The sequence below is a fragment of the Macaca fascicularis genome, chromosome 4 (genome assembly GCF_037993035.2).
Source record: "Macaca fascicularis isolate 582-1 chromosome 4, T2T-MFA8v1.1".
In the NCBI taxonomy this organism is placed as follows: Eukaryota; Metazoa; Chordata; class Mammalia; order Primates; family Cercopithecidae; genus Macaca; species Macaca fascicularis.
This window is the reverse complement of record NC_088378.1, coordinates 148,163,834-148,183,447: the sequence shown is the minus strand read 5'-3', so window position 1 is coordinate 148,183,447 and position 19,614 is coordinate 148,163,834. Positions and strand designations below refer to the sequence as shown.

The 19,614-nt window shown below is 43.2% G+C and overlaps 1 pseudogene; it reads right to left on the bottom strand.

Moving 5' to 3' along the window:
* Nucleotides 1-515: 515 nt before the first annotated feature.
* LOC102124184 (AP-3 complex subunit sigma-1-like) lies at nt 516-9,071 on the bottom strand (annotated as a pseudogene).
* Between the last annotated feature and the right edge of the window lie 10,543 nt (nt 9,072-19,614).

Sequence of the window (19,614 nt, the reverse complement as noted above, 5' to 3'; positions counted from 1 at the left end):
AGCTGAGATCGCATCATGACACTCCAGCCTGAGTGACAGAGTAAGACTCTGTCTCAAAAAAAAAAAAAAAAAAAAAAAAAAAGAACAAAGTCATAGTATTTTCACACAATATACACTTGGTTCTTTAAGTGACAATTGTGACAAATAGCAGAAAGAATTAAGGAATGCTACACTTGTAATCAATACAAAATACCAATGTTTTGGGTGATACATAAAGAAAGATCACAAACACTTTTCAAAATATCATAGTAGCCAATATATAGGGAATGCCTTTGGTGGGCATAGAAACAAAGTTTAGAAAAGAAAACAAATCACACTGGAACTATTTGATTTCTTTAAAAATCACTGAACAAGAAAAGGTACATTGAACTTCACATATTGATTTTATACAACTTCTGTACAGTACCTTGACTTAAATCCAAGGGCAAAAGTTAAGATTCTCCTTTATTTTTGGTGAACAACTACAAGGTAAACTTGGATGACCTTTTCCCCTGGATTTTACTGAAAATAGTCTTTTAAATTTTTTGTCTAAAAGAGGGCAGGTTTGGCACTTTTATACTGATGTCACCAGTGTTAACGTTTCTTGGAATCTTGGGAAGATTTATATTCTACACAGCTGATACAGCATGGGCTGTTAGGTTCCTGCAAAGCCAACCTCTGTTTTTTTCAACTTATTTTGCACATTGATTTGTGTAACAATCTCATTCTTGTTGGTCTCTGATCTGGTTTGACTCTGTGTTCCCACCCAAATTTCATCTCAAATTATAATCCCCACAGGTCGAGGGAGGGACCTGTAATCCCCACATGTCAAGGGAAGGAGGTGATTGGATCATGGGAGAAGTTCCCCCATGCTGTTCTCATGATAGTGAGTGAGTTCTCATGAGGTCTAGTGGTTTTATAAGGATCTCTTCCCCCTTTGCTCTTGGCTCTCTCCTGCCACCATGTAAGACGTGCCTGCTTCCCCTTCCATCATGATTGTAAGTTTCCCAAGGCCTCCTCAGCCATATGAAACTGTGAGTCAATTCAATGTCTTTTCTTTATAAATTACCCAGTCTCAGGTATGTCTTTATAGCAGTGTGAAAACAGACTAATGCAGTCTCTAGTACCATTCTCCCAATATCATTTGTACAAGAATAATGTGAGCCACATGGAAAATGAAATCCAGTTCACATTTTCAAAAACACTTGCCTGATGTTTCCATAAGTACTCAAATTAGATCTAAAATACCAAATCCATTTTCTGAAGAACCCACACAGAAGACAAAATATGATATTACGTGAGGTCTAGAAATCAGTTTGTTGTCATATCCTCCAATTAATAATCCTCCCTCTAGAAATTTACAAACATTTTCATCTCTCTTAGATACCAAGTGGAAAGTCTCCCTGATGATTTGCTGTTGTGTCTTTTCACTGTAGAGCTGGTGGAACTTGGAGAGCTGTGGCTTCCTGTGGTTGTTGAAGGTGACGGTCACCTTGATCCTGGCTGGGCAGTGCTGGAGCAACTGCCTCGCCTGGGGATCTCACTGGCTATCCTTCTCCTCAACTTGGATTTTTAGTTGTCTTTTTATTTCTTTGTTTATTGTTGCTATTGGTTTTGTTTGTTGGTTTATTTCTTATTTTGGGACTTTTAGCATAAAAGGATGGAGATAATGAATGGGTACAGAATGGGAAAGAGTGGATATAATGAGACACCCATATCCATCACCTACTTTCAACAATTACCTACACTTTCCCAGTCTTCTTCCATGTATTCCCCACGCTCTATTGTCTATTTTTCTGGAGAATTATGAAGTAAATCTAATATATCATACCATTTTACTTGTAATGATTTTACAGGATAAAAACACTGCCACAAGTCATCATCATACCTAAAAAATTTTATTGGGGTAAAGTTTTTTTTTAAATTTTTTTTTGAGACAGAGTCTGGCTGTATTGCCCAGGCTGGCGTACAGGGCTGCAATCTCGGCTCACTGCAAACTCCGCCTCTCGGGTTCACACCATTCTCCTGCCTCAGCCTCCCAAGTAGCTGGGATTACAGGCACCCGCCACTGTGCCCTGCTAATTTTTTGTATTTTTAGTAGAGATGGGGTTTCACTGTGTTAGCCAGGATGGTCTCATTCTCCTGACCTCATGATCTGCCCACCTCAGCCTCCCAAAGTGCTGGGATTACAGGCGTGAGCCACCGAGCCCAGCCTGGGGTAAAGTTTTTAATGTCTGCAATAGTTCTTCATATTATTTTGGTTGAATTTTCTGATATTTTTAATTGAACTAATACAATATTGAGGAAATAATAAGTATCTATACTTATGCAAAGGCCTTGAAGAAACTGAAGTTTAAAATGAAACACTACCAGTGATAAAAGATAAATAATGGCACTGGTGCCCAGAAAAAAAATTAAAGGAGTCTTTTGTATAAAATCTTTTATATAAAATCTAAATACCAAAAAAAATTTGACATGCTGATATCAGCAAGAGTGTGGGAAAACAAATATTCTCATAGTGAATCGGTGAGAGTGTGAATTGGATAGTGTGCCAGTGAGATGGCACGTTGAAAGGGTAGCTGAAGGAAGTTTAGCAAAAGACGTATTTATAGAGATGTGCTCAGGGTTAGGGGAACTTGCAAGGGCTGGTGAAAGATCCAGGGACAAGCAACTGCAGGAAATAGCTTCTACCCGATCTGACTGACAGGGCAAAGGGAAAGAGCTTTTCTTGAAACATGGTGGGGACTAGGTTCGGTGGCTCATGCCTGTAATCCCAACACTTCAGCAGGCCAAAGAAGAGGATTACTTGAGTCCAGGAGTTTGAGACCAGCCTGGGAAACAGGGAGACTCTGTTTCCACAAATAATATTTTAAAAATTTAGCTGGATGTAGTGGCAGACGCCTGTGGTCCCAAATACCCTGGAGGCTGAGGCAGGAGGATCACTTGAGCCCAGGAGGTCAAGGCTACAGTGAGCTGTGATTGCACCACTGCACTCCAGCCTGGACAACTGAGAGAGACCCTGTCTTATTAAAGATAAATATTTTTTTTGAAAAGGAACATTGTGGACTTAGTAGCCACTGGGGAGGAGCTGCTTAATGGAAGCTGGCTTCTGGTAAGGGAATATAGCCAGTGCCAAACAAAGGCTTGGGGCTCCTTCCTTCTGCCCTCCCATCTCTCACAGAAGTCCTGAACGGACACTGGCTGCTAGAGGTTTATAGCCTCCTGGAATACAGAGTAGGATCAGGACAGATAGAGTGTGTATCTAGAGAGGAAAACATGATCCAACACAAAGGACAATTTAATATTATCTGCCAGTTTTAAACGAACACCCTTGAATCTGCAATTCTAAGAATTCAACCTACAAACTCAAATGTATGTAAAGTTGGAAAGTTAAAAATGGAAGTATTTTATATTCATTGAGAGTTTACTATGTAGGAGCATCAAGCAAGGTACTCTCCATTTGATCCTTACAAGAACCCTATGAGTTTGGCACTATTATTATCCCTATGTCACACTTTAGGAAGTCAAGGTTGGTAAAGCTCAGACATTTACTCATGCTCACGTTAATAAGTGACAGCACAGGTATTTTAACCCAGACAATCTGACTCCAGTATCTGAGCTACAAGGAAGTTCGTAGCAGCATTGTTTGTGGGAAAAAAAGACTGAATACGAACTTAAACAACTGTGGTTTGGGGATCTGGTAAATAAATTGTGGCACATCTACACAGTGGAATACTATGCAACTTAAAAAAAAAGGGTAGGGGGAGGGGGGAGGGATAGCATTAGGAGATACACCTAATGTAAACGACAAGTTAATGGGTGCAGCACACTATACATATGTAACAAACCTGCACATTTGTGCACATCTACCTTAGAACTCAAAGTATAAAAAAAAAAGAAAAAATGGAACCAGGTGTGGTGGCTCACGCCTGTAATCCCAGCACTTTGGAAGGCCAAGGCAGGCGGATCATGAGGTCAGGAGATCAAGACCATCCTGGCTAACACAGTGAAACTCCGTCTCTACTAAAAAATACAAAAAAAAAAAAAAAAATTAGCCGGGCATGGTGGTGGGTGCCTGTAGTCACAGCTACTCGGGAGGCTGAGGCAGGAGAATGGTGTGAACCCGGGAGGCAGAGCTTGCAGTGAGCTGAGATCGTGCCACTGCACTCCAGCCTGGGTGACAGAGCAAGACTCTGTCTCAAAAAACAACAACAAAAAAAATGGAATAGGCTAGGTGTGGTGGTATACACCTGTAGTCCCAGCTACTTGGAAGGTTGAGGCAGGAGGATCACCTGTGCCCAGGAATTGGAGACCAGCCTGGACAACATAGTGAAACCCCATGTCTTCAGAGGGAAACAAAACAAAACCAAAGAATGGAATAGATCTACATATACTGATAGGGAAGTATCTCCAAGATACACAACATGTGGAGAGGAAATGTGCAGAGTGTTGTGCAGTCTGTGTACCCATTTGTATATAAAAATGAAAGGTGCATTTTAATTTAATCTCTCAGTAGAAGGACTGATAATTAAGGGATAATTTTTCAGTGTATATCTTTTAGTATTGTTTTAATATGTGTATTACTTTGCAATGAATACCTGTAATTAAATAAAAAGCCACATACATACACATGCAAATGTGTGTGAAGTGTCTGGAACAGAACAATAATAGCTAACATTTATTGAGCACTGTTCTAAATTTTTATATGTATTATCTCATTGAGTTATTCAAAAGAACCCTATTAAGTAGGTATTATTCTTACCACCCTGTATTGGTCTGTTTTCATGCTGCTGATAAAGACATACCCGAGGATGGGCAATTTACAAAAGAAAGAGGTTTGTCGGACTTACAGTTCTACATGGCTGGGGAGGCCTCATAATCATGGTGGAAGGTGAAAGGCATGTCTCACATGGTGGCAGGCAAGAAAAGAGAGCTCGCGCAGGGAAACACCCCCTTATAATACCGTCAGATCTCGTGAGACCCATTCACTATCATGAGAAGAGCACAGGAAAGACCTGCCCCCATGATTCAATCACCTCCCACTGGGTCCCTCCCATGAGACATGGGAATTCAAGATGAGATTTGGGTGGGGACACAGCCAAACCATATCACCCTGATTTTAAAAATGGAGGAATGTGGTCACAAAGAGATGAAAGAATTTGTCCAGTGTCACCCGGCCAGTCTAGCTCCAGAGCCAGTGCTCACAATTCCCTCTCAATAAATGACTACTATTGTTTTTAATGATTTGTCCAAAGCAGTATTAACTTTTTCAACAGCTGCATTGTAGAGCTGGTTCGTTTTAATGCATAATCAATCAAAACCATAATTTTTTCCATCCTATACTTCATCTTCGTTTCAAAAAGAAACTTTACTTTTTTTGTTTGTTTTATGAGTTGCAACCAAGCCTGGTCACTAAAAAACAAAAAACAAAAAAAACAAAAACAAAAAACAAAAAAACTTGTTTTAATCTAAAAATATCCTTTACGTTTATTCTAGTCAAAATGTCAACCTGTTGACATTTGAGACTGAGATTCCAGCCTGTGGAGGTAATTGTGACTCTTTAGTGAAGCCATTATGTTAACTATCCCTCCTAGCTTTGGGTAATCTTTAAACCTGATAAGCATGCCTCTGTGCCAGCATATAAATTACTGATAATGTTGCCAAACAGGACAGTGATGAGGCAGAGCTTTGTGAGATGTCACAGTGACTCTTGGTCAAGTTGTCCCTGATGTATTAATTCATTCACCCTGCTTGGATTGTTCAAACTGCTGAGTCACCTATCACGTTTCTTCATCCCGTCTCCAAGGACAATATGATAAGTTTTGCTCATCATTTTGCTGGAATTATTTCTGTTACTCACTGATTTACCACCATAACTGTGCCTCCCCACCACCCCAACTTTTTTTTTTTTTTAAAAAGAGTCTCAATTGAAAGGGTTTGCTCACAGAACACATAGGGTGGCTTCTATTATCATCTCATCTTACATAAGTCCTTGCAAAGTGCTTGTACAGTGGTGTTTGTTCACAATTTACCAGCAGTCAATTCCAAGTTTACTAATTCCAATTTTGATTACGCTTTTTCCTCTTTTTAAAACTTTTTGAGGGCTGGGAGCAGTGGCTCACGTCCATAATCCCAGTACTTTGGGAGGCCAAGGTGGGCAGATCACGAGGTCAAGAGATCGAGACCATCCTGGCCAACATAGTGAAAACCTATCTGTATTAAAAATACAAAAATTAACTGGGTGTGGTGGTGCATGCCTGTAGTCCCAGCTACTTGGGAGGCTGAGGCAGGAGAATCATTTGAACCCGGGAGGTGGAGGTTGTAGTAAGCTGAGATCGTGCCACTGCACTCCATCATGGGCCACACAGTGAAACTCCATCTCAAAAAAAATTTTTTTGAGTTTCTCCCCCTCAGTCTTTTGGTTTCTCTTTATGTGTCCTATAACTTCTCAGAATAATTATGGCAACCCAGAGCACATATACCTATCTCTTTAGTATTCTAGGTGTTACCAGAAAGGGGTCCCTGATCCAGATCCCAAGAGAGTGTTCTTAGACCTCATGTGAGAAAGAATTTGGGGCGAGTCAACACAGTACAGTGAAAGCAAGTTTGTTAAGTAAAGGAATAAAAGAATGGCTACTCCATAGACAGAGCAACAGTGTAGGGTGCTTGACTAATTATACTTTTAGTATTTCTTGATTATATGCTAAACAAGGGGTGAGTTTTCCAGGAAAGGGGTGGGCAATTCCCAGAGCTGAGGGCTCCTCCCTTTTTTAGACCATGTAGAGTAACTTCTTCACTTTGCCATGGCATTTGTGAACTGTTATGGCGCTGGTGGGTGTGTCTTTTAGCATGCTAATGCATTATAATTAGCTTATAATGAGTCATGAGGACCACCAGAGGTCATTCTCATCTCCATCTTGGTTTTGATGAGTTTTAGCCCGCTCCTTTATCACATGTTGTTTTATCAGCAAGGTCTTTGTGACCTATATCTTGTGCTGGCCTCCTATCTCATCCTGTGACTTAGAGTGCCTAACCTGGAATGAAGTCCAGTAGGTCTCAGCCTTATTTTACCCAGCCCTATTCAAGATGGAGTTGCTTTGGTTCAGACGCCTCTGGTGTAGGGCTGTGTTTTGTCTAGTTCTAGACACTTAAATTCATTTTTAAAACATCTGCATTGTTATTTGATAATCTTATATACTCTTTTTTTTTTTTTGAGACGATGGGCATCTTGCTCTGTCACCCAGGCTGGAGTACAGCGGCTCCATCTCGGCTCACTACAACTTCCACCTCCTGGGTTTAAGCGATTCTCCTGCCTCAGCCTCCTGAGTAGCTTGGATTACAAGCACCCGCCACCATGCCCAGCTAATTTTTGTATTTTTAGTAGAGACCGAATTTCACCATGTTGGCCAGGCTGGTCTTGAACTCCCTACCTCAAGTGACCCGCCTGCCTTGGCCTCCCAAAGTGCTGGGATTACAGGTGTGAGCCACCACATCTGGCCTATTCTTTTTTTTTTTTTTTTTTTTTTTTTTGGAGACGGAGTCTCGCTCTGTTGCCCAGGCTGGAGTGCAGTGGCTGGATCTCAGCTCACTGCAAGCTCCGCCTCCCGGGTCTACGCCATTCTTCTGCCTCAGCCTCCCAAGTAGCTGGGACTACAGGCGCCCGCCACCTCGCCCCGCTAGTTTTTTGTATTTTTTAGTAGAGACGGGGTTTCACTGTGTTAGCCAGGATGGTCTCGATCTCCTGACCTCGTGATCCGCCTGTCTCGGCCTCCCAAAGTGCTGGGATTACAGGCTTGAGCCACCGCGCCCGGCCTGGCCTATTCTTATATACTCATTTATTGAGTTTCTTTTTTTTCTTTGATAAAACTGCAGATTACTAACTATTGCTTTACAAAAAAGATGAAGGAAAATAAATGGTGATTTTCCTTGCTCATTGTTATCTCTTAGCATTTATGCTAACTGCCTCAAAACAGCAGAGAATACTGCTCATCCTGTTTATTTTTTTTAAATTCAAATGTAATTCAAATGTAGTTTTAAAAGCCCTTCCCTCACAATAGGGTGAAGAAGGAACAGGAGAAAGTCTTTCTTTTCCAATCTCCATCTTTGCCCCTGTCCTAGAATAGGCGCTGCTAATCTGATGAGATTCTAAAATAGTGAATGGCACACTTCTGCTATGGGGAGAGGTCACTAAAGTACACTTGTCCTTTTTACTTCTCCTGGGACAGCAGGTGCCTTCTAGGCAGAGACATTTGCTCTTTTTTCTCTCCTCTATTTCTCTAAACCTTCAGGAATCCTCAATTCTGCGTGGCAGAAAGACTCTACTTACGTCCTGAGCCAAAATTTTGTGCTGCAGCATAGCTTATCCAGGATCCCTAAAGAGGCAGTTACAGGAACCCACTTGAAAGTAAAGGGGTACTTGCTAGGGTATCTTACATGCTGTTGTATCTTTCAAACCTCCTTCTAGAACCTCAAAGGAAGTGGAGATGGCTGGGTTGAGGCAGGATTTGGGTATTCTTGAGTCCCCAGCCGAGGGCCTCTGTCGACAAAAAGAGTCAAACTCTGTAAAATATTTGAAGAGATTTATCCTGAGCCAAATATGAGTGACCATGTCCTGTGACACAGTCCTTCCTCAGGAGGTCCTAAGAACATGTGCCCAAGGTGGTCAGGGCACAGCTTGGTTTTATACATTTCAGGGAGGCATGAGACATCAGTCAAATACATTTGAGCTGTACATTGGTTCTGTCCAGGAAGACGGTACATCTCGGAGGCAGTGGTGGAAACCAAAAGTTTTATCAGGCAGATGAAGCCTCCAGGTAGCAGGCTTCAGAGAGAATAGATTCTAATTGTTTCTTATCAGACTTAAGATCTGTGTTGATATTAATGACAGAGAGGTATAATGAGGCATGTCTAACCCTCACTCCGTGTCATGGCCTGAACCAGTCTTTCAGGTTGAATTTTAGAGTGCCCTGGCTTAGGAGGAAGTGCATTCAGATGGTTGGGGGGCCTTGGAATTTTTGGTTTACAGCTTCTTCATGAGCATGTAAACTGAGCTCTTGCTCAGAAGGCTCCATACAATGTTCTGCCGTCGCCATCTTGATTATCAATACTTTTTGTTTAACAAGGGGACTCAAATTTTTGTTTTGCACTGGATTCCAAAAATTATGCAGCCAGTCCTAACCCAATCCTGATAATTAACTGCACTCAATCCCACCATTACTTCTAAAAACACACTTCCTTTTAAGGAGGAGGATTTAAGTTTCAGTTTGTTCTTGGTTTTAGCTTTTCAAACACTGTTCACGTAGGTTTTGGGAAAGATACTCTTTCTTTCATCTTTTGTATAAACCTTTTACATTTCTGAACTCCTAAGAAAACTTTATACTCACATTGGGATTTTTCGAAATTTAAACTAGAGCTTGTTTTCTAATTTTCTTAAACACTTTTGGAGTCTTAAATCATGGGATAGATTTTGCTTCTTTTCATTGAATTTTTAAAATCTGTTTGCCAAAGGTATACTTCATATCTAACTCATAAATTCCCAAAAGAAAAATGCATTAAGCAAATGTATAACACAAATAAGAAATCATGTGACTTCCCCTAATTCTCCCTTCTTCTGAAAGTATGTTAATTATTTTCATAAGTCTACGTGGCTACACCTAGCTTGCCACTAGCACTCCCTCTTCATTCAGGTAGGAGAAAAATGATTCACAAACCAATTTCTAAATTATTTATCCAGTCTTTCTCAAGAAAATAGCCTTTCTTGGAATGGTAGAAAGTAACTTTACTCGGCCAGATGCGGTGGCTCACACTTAAATCCCAGTACCTTGGGAGGCTGAGGTGGCAGATCACTTGAGGTCACGAGTCTGAGACTCCATGTCTGAGGCCAACATGGCAAAACCCTGTCTCTACTAAAAATACAAAAATTAGCCCAGTGTCATGGCACGTGCCTATAATCCCAGCTGCTCAGGAGGCTGAGGTAGGAGAATCACTTGAACCCTGGAGGTAGAGGTTGCAGTGAGCCGAGATCCAGCCACAGCACTCCAGCCTGGGCTGGAGTGAGTGAGACTCCATCTCAACAAAAAAAAAAAAAAAAAAAAAAAAAGAAAAGAAACTTTACTATCTCCAATGGATGTATTATCTAGAGTAAAGTTTAGCAAAATACCGTTTTCAAGCCAAAAACAGGCCTGCCTGGGAGCTAGGAATGCTTTTTATGTATTTTTAAGGCTTGTAACAAATGAATGAACAAAGAGTATGCGATTCAGAAAGTCTAAAATGTTTACAATCTGAATTTCTACAAAAAGAAGTTTGCCACCTCCTGATGTAGAGAGCAGTAACAATTTGCCTTCCCTCCCCACGGAAGTCAAAGTAGAAAAAAATTACTCTAAGCTATAAAGAAACTTGCGGTTGTTAAATTAAATTTATAGGAGCCCATCGATTTAGACTGAGCTCCTTCACTAGGCCTCAGCAGATCAAACCAAAATGGAGTCACTTATGCTAAAATTCCAGGTCACCTTGGCTGGGCACTGTAGCTCAGGCCTGTAATTCCAGCACTTTGGGAGGCAAAGGTGGGAGGGTCGCTTGAGCCCAGGAGTTTGAGACCAGCAGGGGCTACATAGGGAGACTCCAACTCTACAAAAAATAAAAAAATTACCCAGCCATGATGGTGCACACCTGGTGTCCCAGCTACTTGGGGGGCTGAGATGGGAGAATCCCTTGAGTTCTGGAAGCCGAGGCTGCAGTGAGTGGAGATCGCACCACTGCCCTCTAGCCTGAGCGACAGAGCGAGACTGTCTCAAAAATAAAAAATAAAAATAATTCCATGCCACCAAGACAAAATCAAGTTGTTTGCTTGACCTTCCAAGAAATCAGGAAGTCCAAATCCCCAAATAGGCCAGTTTTAGCCAGCATGACAAGGTAGTCCCCTCTGCTTTGACCTTTATAAGGAAAGTAACTGTGAAACAACCAGTCTCTGTTCTTTGTTTCTGCTATCTTTGGCTATTTATTTATTTATTTGACAGTCTCCATCTGTTGCCCAGGCTGGAGTGCAGTGGCACAATCTCGGTTCATTGCAACCTCTGCTTCCCAGGTTCAAGGATTCTCCTGCCTCAGCCTCCCGAGTAGTAGCGAGGATTACAAGTGTGCACCACCACGTCTGGCTAATTTTTGTATTTTTAGTAGAGATGGGGTGTCACATGTTGGCCAGGCTGGTCTCCATCTCCTGGCCTGAAGTGATCTGCCCACCTCAGCCTCCCAGACTGCTGGGATTACAGGCGTGAACCACTGCTCCCTGCCTCTTCAGCCTTTTTCTATAAATACTACCCAGTTTGCAGAACTGAATTATCTGAACTTCTGGTTCTAAGAGTTGCCCAGTGTGCAGATTGTTCTTTGCTCAAGTAAACTGTTATATTTGTTTTGTCTAAAGTTTTTCTTTAGTTGTGGTCTTCAACACTCGCTGGTCCCTTAATCCCATAGTTCCTGGTTCTTTCTCTCTCTCTCCACAGCAGCCATTTCTACCAAGTTTAGGAGCACTCCATTGCACTCTCCATTCTTGGCAAGGCTATAGTCCTAACCACTGACCTTTCTAGGTGAAACGCTTGTGGTTTGCGCCGCTTGCTATAAGCCAACCTGGCTGCCCCAGTCAGGAGTCAAGGCAGCCCAGCTCAAATTGAGTTCCTTCCACTCAGAGAGGTCCACGGGGAACTGGACGCAATAGGGATGCTTGTTGCAGTGAATATTGGCTGACCCCTCCCGTCAGACTCTGTTTTAGTGAGTAAAAATGCTCATGGGGGCCGGGCGTGGTGGCTCATGCCTGTAATCCCTGCACTTTGGGAGGCTGAGGTGGGCGGATCACGAGGTCAGGAGATCGATACCATCCTGACTAACACGTGAATTCAAAAAAAAAAAAAAAAATTAGCCGGGTGTGGTGATGGGCGCCTGTAGTCCCAGCTACTCGGGAAGCTGAGGCAGGAGAATGGCATTAACCCCGAGGCGGAGCTTGCAGTGAGCGGAGATCGTGCCACTGCACTCCAGCCTGGGCAACAGAGCGAGACTCCATCTCAAAAAAATAAATAAATAAAGCTCATGGGATCTCCTAAGGGGAGCTCTTCAAAACTAGGGTTATTCAATTTTCTGAGGTCTCTCGTTAACCTCAAGTTTAGAAGTACAAGGGCACAGAGTGACTGGTCATCTGCTGAGGGGGTCTATCCCATTTCTGGGCCTTGTGCATCCTTGCAATATAACCCCACATGCATCTTTCTTGCAGTCTGTGAGGGCCCTAAAAAAATGCATGCTCAGTTGCAGTCCTGACCTAGTACCAGTTTCCCCTCATTCCTGATGGTTGACCTTGCTCCTACCACCAGGCCAAGTTTGCCCCTGCTACCTTCCTTTAGGCTTTTTCCTTCTGCCACACTGAAGCTCAAGTGGCCTACTGTGGGGAAGAGGGGTTGGCGCAGTCTGCTGCAGGTGCAGGCAATTAGATATGTGATGTCCGTTGAGATTTTAAAACAAAACTGGTTTATCTGCTCTTAAGTATCACCATAATAAAACCATCATAAAAAGCATTGGTTGCCGTACTAAAGCATGGCAGATAAGATACTGTTACAGGATCTCTGGGAAGTTGATTTTTCTGGCCAGAAACATCTGTGGCCGTGGTACGCAGACAAAACACTTTTTGTTTAGTGTTAGAACGGCTGAGAGGAGCGGGAGTGGGTAGCTCTTCTCTGTAGGCAGGTCATCCCGTGTAGTGTTCAGCTGTCTGCAGGGAGGAGGCCCTGGAGAGCAGAGCTCCATTTCTGCAGTTCACCTAAGCTCGCAGCAGGGAGAGTACTCCTCTCTGCCGGCAGTTTCTGCAGCTCTCAGAAAAGTGAGTTATCCTCTCTGGAGCTGGTCGTCCCGTCGTCGTCGTCTCCAGCTACCAGCAGAGAGAATACTTATCTGCACAGCGCGTTGTCCCGTCTTCTGTCTGTCCTCTTTGTTCTCTGGTCGTCCTCTGCTTTGCTCCGGCTAAGTCCAGGGCTTTACGGACCTCAAAGGGGAGGAAGTGCATGCCTATTGGCCCATGGGCTGCCATGGGCAGCCCCGAAAAAGGCACCACGAGTCCCCATTCTGGTACGCAGGACTGGCAACCTGGCTCCCAGCCTTCAGGCCTTCCCTGGCCTGAAGGTGAGGCCTTACTGGGGACCTGCCCCCTTTTGTCCAGGAATTAATCTGGCTGCTGCTGCTATTCACGGCCCTGGGGCTGGGCCCCAACCCTGCTAGGAGATCAGAGCTGGCACCAGGAGCAGAGAGGCCAGGTAGCGAGAGTAGACACCCCCGAGCCTGCAGGGATGGGGCAGGGCCAAGGTGGGTATCCCATGCCCTCAAAGGGAGCGGGGTTCAGGGGAGGGAACATCCCAGGCTCCTGAGGGTGCAAGCTGCACAGATGCCCAGGTCCTGAGCCTGGGAGGGCAGCCACAGCTGCACCGGCAAAGCTCCTGCCCCACCAATTAGGAAGGGTCGGAGTTTCTGCTTTTCCCCGACTCCTGCTGGCTCTGTGAAGTGGGAGGCCCAGGTCTGCAGCTACAGGTTGGGCGGCTGCAGTTGCACCCAAGAGGGCAGATCCTGCCTGCTCCTGGCCCCCTCCCAGAGCGCAGGGAGGCTTCCATCCACAGCCACAGTTGGGCAGCTGTAGCCCCGCCCAGGAGGGTGTGGCTCCCACCAGTTGTATGGAGTCTGCAGCCCCCCCCCCCACCCCGTGCCTCCCTGCTGCAGCTGACGTGATAACAGCAGCCACTGCCATCACTATTGCCTGAAAATAGTCTTTTGCTAGTCAATTCTGCACAATTGCGGCAGTTACTATCTTCACGTATGTGTGCTATGGTTTGGATGTTTGACCCCTTCAAATCTCATGTTGAAATTTGGTCCCCCGTGTTGGAAGTGGGGCCTACTGGGAGATGCTTGGATCATTAGAACCAATGATCATTAGAACATTAGATCTCTCATGAGTAGATTAATTGGGTGGGGTGGAGGGTGAGTTCTTATTCTATAGTTCCATTAAGAGCTGGCTGTGAAAAAGAGCCCAGCACCTTCTCCTCTCCCCTACCCTTCTCTTTCTCACTTCCTCTCTCACCGTGTGATCTCTACACAGCAGATCTCAGCTTCACCTCCACCTTCCCCATGAATGGAAGCAGCCTGAGGCCCTCACCAGAAGCGGATGCTGGCACCATGCTTCCTGTGCAGCCTGCAGAACTGTTAGCCAAATAAACCTCTCTTCTTTGTAAATTACCCAGCCTCAGGTGTTCTTTTGTACCTACATAAATGGATTAAATCAATGTGTTAGCTTGAAATTGGCACATTTTTATTATTCCACCTTTAATAAACATTGCATTCTACATGGAAGGTAATTCAGAGAACTCTGTTATATAGTTGGCTCCAATAAACCCAGCCTCAGCCTCACAATTAGTTTGGAGAGTAAGTTTCTAATGGAATCATTTTAATTCACACTGGATGAAGTTTCTGTATCTGCTCCCTGAGGTACTATATATATACATATATATATATGTATAATTTTTTATTTTTTATTTATTTTTTATTTATTTTTTTTGAGATAGAGTCTCATTCTGTCACCCAGGCTGGAGTGCAGTAGTGTGATCCCAGCTCACTGCAACCTCCTCCACCTCCCAGGTTCAAGTGATTCTCCTGCCTCAGCCTCCTGAGTAGCTGGGATTACAGGTGCCTGCCAACACACCCGGCTAAGTTTTGTGTTTTTAGTAGAGACAGGGTTTCACCATGTTGCCCAGGCCGTTGTCAAACTCCTGACATCAGGTGATCCACCCGCCCTGGCCTCCCAAAGTTCTGGGATTACAGTCATGAGCCACCTTGCCTGGCCTATTTCTGCTTTTATGCACTAGATTCAAAATAATGAAAGCACAGAGACTGTAAAAGTAGAGAAAGAGAACTTGAGTTATTTCAATTCTGTCATTTTGTATGTGACCACTTGGGATATATATCATGCTTAAAATTTAAAACAAAGAGTGTGGACTGAGAGTTGTGATATTTTGTTTGGAAAGTAAAAATTTTAGTTCATACTTGAAATATTTTACTGAGTTTGTTAATAGTAACATTTGTTATTGTTTAAAACTAATGATTCAGGCCAGGATTGGTGGCTCATGCCTGTAATCCCAGCACTTTGGGAGGCCGAAGCAGGTGGATCACCTGAGGTCTGGGGTTCGAGACCAGCCTGACCAACATGGAGAAATCCCATCTCTACTAAAAATACAAAATTAGCCGGGCGTGGTGGTACATGCCTGTAATCCCAGCTGCTTGGGAGGCTGAGGCAGGAGAATCACTTGAACCCGGGAGGCGGAGGTTGCGGTGAGCCGAGATCACACCGTTGGCAACAAGAGCAAAACTCCATCTCAAAAACAAAACAAAGAAACAAACAAAACAAACAAACAAAAAAAACACTAGTGACTCATGAACATGTCCATGTCAGTAGTATGATTTAGTATTATTCCCTAAATTTTATCTTTTTCCTGTAACACAAAAGTATTAATGCATTGTTGTTTTCTTTTTTATTGCAATTTTGTTTTTTTTTTTAAAATAGGGTCTTCCTCTGTCACTGGAGTGTAGTGGCATGATCATAGTTCACTACAGCCTCAAACTCCTGGGCTCAAGGCATCCTTCTGCCTCAGACTCCTGAGTAGCTGGGACGACAGGCACACACCACCGTGCCCAGCTTGTGGTTTTCTATTAAACAATTTTTTTTACTCACATAATTATATGTATAGAGTTCAAAAACAGAAAAATGTCACTTTCTGCATTTACTTTCTGGAATTTTATTATTTTCTTCATGATTATTTCTGAAGATAATTTTGTCATAGAGTAGGGGTCTGTGTGTTAAAAATTATCCCCTGGGTGGATGTCTAATAACTCAGCACACCTCTGGGTATCCTTCCTCCAGCCCACCTGGTTTTACTCCCGTGCTCTCCTGCCTTTTCAAATGCCACACTTGTTCCACAGCCTTATCTGCCTCTCCCTCACCACCTTCAACCTTTCCCTATCTCGTGGCTCCTTTCCAGCAACAATTAAACATGCTCAAGCATGTTTAAACGTTTTCCTCTCTTGACTTTTGCTTCACTGCCAGATTTCTTTAAAGGGGTTTCTGTATTTGCTGACTCCATAGGTTCACTTGCTACTGTATCTGCAATCCACTGTAATGTGATCCTTGAACCCATATCACTGACTTTCTCTTACAAAGTCCAACAGCAACTTCTTATTAATAAAGTAATTGACTTTTTTCCATATTTACTGTTGCTTCTAACAGTTGATCTTTTTTTTTTTTTTTTTTTTTTTTTTTTTTTTTTTTTTGAGACAGAGTCTTGCTCTGTTGCCCAAGTGGAGTGCAGTGGTATGACCTTGGCTCACTGCAACCTTCGCCTCCCTGGTTCAAGTGATTCTTGTGCCTCAGCTCCCTGAATAGCTGGGACTACAGGTGCGTGTCACCACGCCTGGCTAATTTTTGTATTTTTAGTAGAGACAGGGTTTCGCCATATTGGCCAGGCTGGTCTCGACCTCCTGGCCTCAAGTTATCTGCCTGCTGTGACCTCCCAAAGTGCTGGGATTACAGGCCTTAGCCACTCTGCCTGGCCTGCTTATTTCTTAAAATCCTCACATGCAAGATGCCACACTCTACTGGTTTCTATTGCCTCTCGGGATCCTGCTTTGCAGTCTCCCTTGCTACCTCTTTTTTTCTCTGCCTGTCTTTTAAGTATCAGTGGTCCTCAGGATGGTCCTGAGCCCTCTTACCTCCTTCTCCACAGTCTCCCTGAGTGATCTCCTTCACCTTCAGAGTGAGGACAGCAAGGATCCAAGAAGTGGGGCGATCTTTCCAGGGTCACACTGAGATAGCAGCAGAGTAAGGGTCAGAATTAGTTCATTCTGTTTAACGTAAGTCTGTTGTGTGCCAGATGTGGTGCTGAGCATTGGGGATAGAGAGGCAAATAGGATGCTATCCTTCTCCCTCCAACTTTTGCAACCTGCATAGCCCTCCCTCTCTCCTCCCATTTCATCTGGCCCCTGCCTGTCTAGCACCTACTTATCCTTCACGTGTCAGTTTAGATGTTACTTTGTCTGGGAAACTTTTCTACCTACTCCTAAGACTTCCTTCTCCCGGGTCCTTCATACCTTTTACCTACTCTCTTGCATTTCTCACATTGTCTTCTAATAACAATTAAACATACTTTTCTGTTCTTCCCCACTGGGCCTCCCTTTCTTAAAGGATTTCTGCTCTGGTTGAGCTGAGAATAGTAGAACAAACCATGCCACTAGGACCCACACCAATGTTTCCATTTTCCCAAGAGGGCCAATGGCCAGGGCAATTGATAATAAGCTTTTTGAGGGCAGCAGGACTGTGTCTGTGGCACCAGCATACCCCCAATACCCAGTTCCCTACCTGGCAAATGGTAATTGCTCAGAAATTGCTTGCTTTATGAAGAATGATTGAATGAACCACATGACTTTATGCTAAATGTTGGAATAGAACTTTGAGAAATGTCAACTTTCCCAGGCAAATAAAAAATTAGAGAATAGGAGGGTTATTCTGTTTGGAGGTGGACAAAAGGACTGGCTGATTTCTGGAGGTCCCTACCAATCCAATGATTCTGAGTTTGATTTAATATATTCCTGTGTGGGGAAATGGTATCATTTTTTTCTTATTTATTAAAATTCCGAAGAACATTACGTAGACATTAATGAAAGTCTAGTTGGCTCAGTAGGTGAGAAAGATCAATACAGGTTGTTAGATGAATGAGTCTTTCAAATTAAAGATCTGCTTTAATTACATTAGATAGCATTGCCACCTAGTGGGTAGTACAAAATTCTTCACAGAACTACATGCCATGAATATTTTTTGGTAAATTATTGTGAATAAGGTTATTAACATTCTGAAACTGAATCTAAACAGACTAGTTCAGGAAGAATTCTGTTGGCCTGGTATTCACTGTACGCAGGAGTTCCAGCTAACTTCTTATCATGAAGTCAGCAGAGATTTCTGATAAGAAAAGTTCAAAATTTCTCTGAATTTTTTTGTCCTTATAATATATCCCACTAAGGGGGTTATAGAATTATGTGTTCAAAATATACTTGAATAAATTCTTTTTTTTTTTTTCTTTTTTGAGACAGATTTTTGCTCTTGTTGCCCAGGCTGGAGTGCAATGGTGCGATCTCGGCTCACTGCAACCTCCGCCCTCCAGGGTTCAAGAGATTCTTCTGCCTCAGCCTCCCAAGTAGCTGGTATTACAGGCACCCGCCACCACACCCAGCTAATTTTTTGTATTTTTAGTAGAGATGGGGTTTCACCATGTTGGCCAGGCTGCTCTCGAACTCCAGACCTCAGGAGATCTGCCCACTTTGGCCTCCCAAAGTGCCGGGATTACAGGTGTGAACCACTGCGCCTGGCCTTTATTATTATTTTTTTTAAATAAGCAAATACATACACATATTCTTCTTTGTTTCTGTCCTTCATTTAAAAACTTTTTTTAGAGGTGCATTGGCACAATCATAGCTTAGCGTAACCTCAGACTTTTGGGCTCAAGTGATCCTCCTGCCTCAGCCTCCTGAGTAGCTGGGACTACAGGCACATGTCACTGTGCTTGGCTAATTTTATTTACTTATTTACTTTGTTATTATTATTTTGCAGAGACAGGGTCTTCCTGTGTTGCCCATACTGGTCTCAAACTCCTGGTCTCAAGTGATATTTCTGCCTTGGCCTCCCAAATTGTTGAGATTACAGATGTGAGCCACTGTGCCTGGTGTCTTTATTTCTTTCTTATATAAGAAGGAGAGGTCGGGTGCAGTGGCTCACGCCTGTAATCCCAGCACTTTGGGAGGCTGAGGCAGGCGGATCATGAGGTCAGGAGATCAAGACCATCCTGGCTAACACGGTGAAACCCCGTCTCTACTAAAAATACAAAAAATGAGCCAGGATTGGTGGCGGGCACCTGTAGTCCCAGCTACTTGGGAGGCTGAGGCAGGAGAATGGCATGAACTCAGGAGGCGGAGCTTGCAGTGAGCCAAGATTGTGCCACTGCGCTCCAGCCTGGATGACAGAGCAAGACTCCATTTCAAAAGAAAGGAAAAAAGAAAAAAAATAAGTAGAATAGTATGTATGCTCTTCCACTCTGCTTTTTTTTTTTTTTTTTTTTTTGTGAGACAGAGTCTCACTCTGTCACCCAAGCTGGACTGCAGTGGTAGATGGGACTACAGGTGTCCGCCACCATGCCTGGCAAATTTTGTTTTTTGTATTTTTAGTACAGACTGAGTTTCATCATGTTAGCCAGGATGGTCTTGATCTCCTGACCTCGTGATCCGCTGGCCTTGGCCTCCCAAAGTGCTGGGCACTCTGCTTTTTTCATTTAAGGATGTATCCCATAAATCTGTTCATGTCAGAGATCTTAAATTTTTTTCATGGTTCTATAATACTACCTTGTGCAGATATACCATAATTTATTCAACTCATTGCCTATAGATGTGCAATTAGGTTATTTCCAATATTTAGGTATTATAAATAATGCTACAGTGAGAAAGTCCAGAGTAAATTCCTAGAAGTGGATTTGCTACATCCAAAGTCAATGTGCATGTAATTGTAGAAATGCCTTGTCA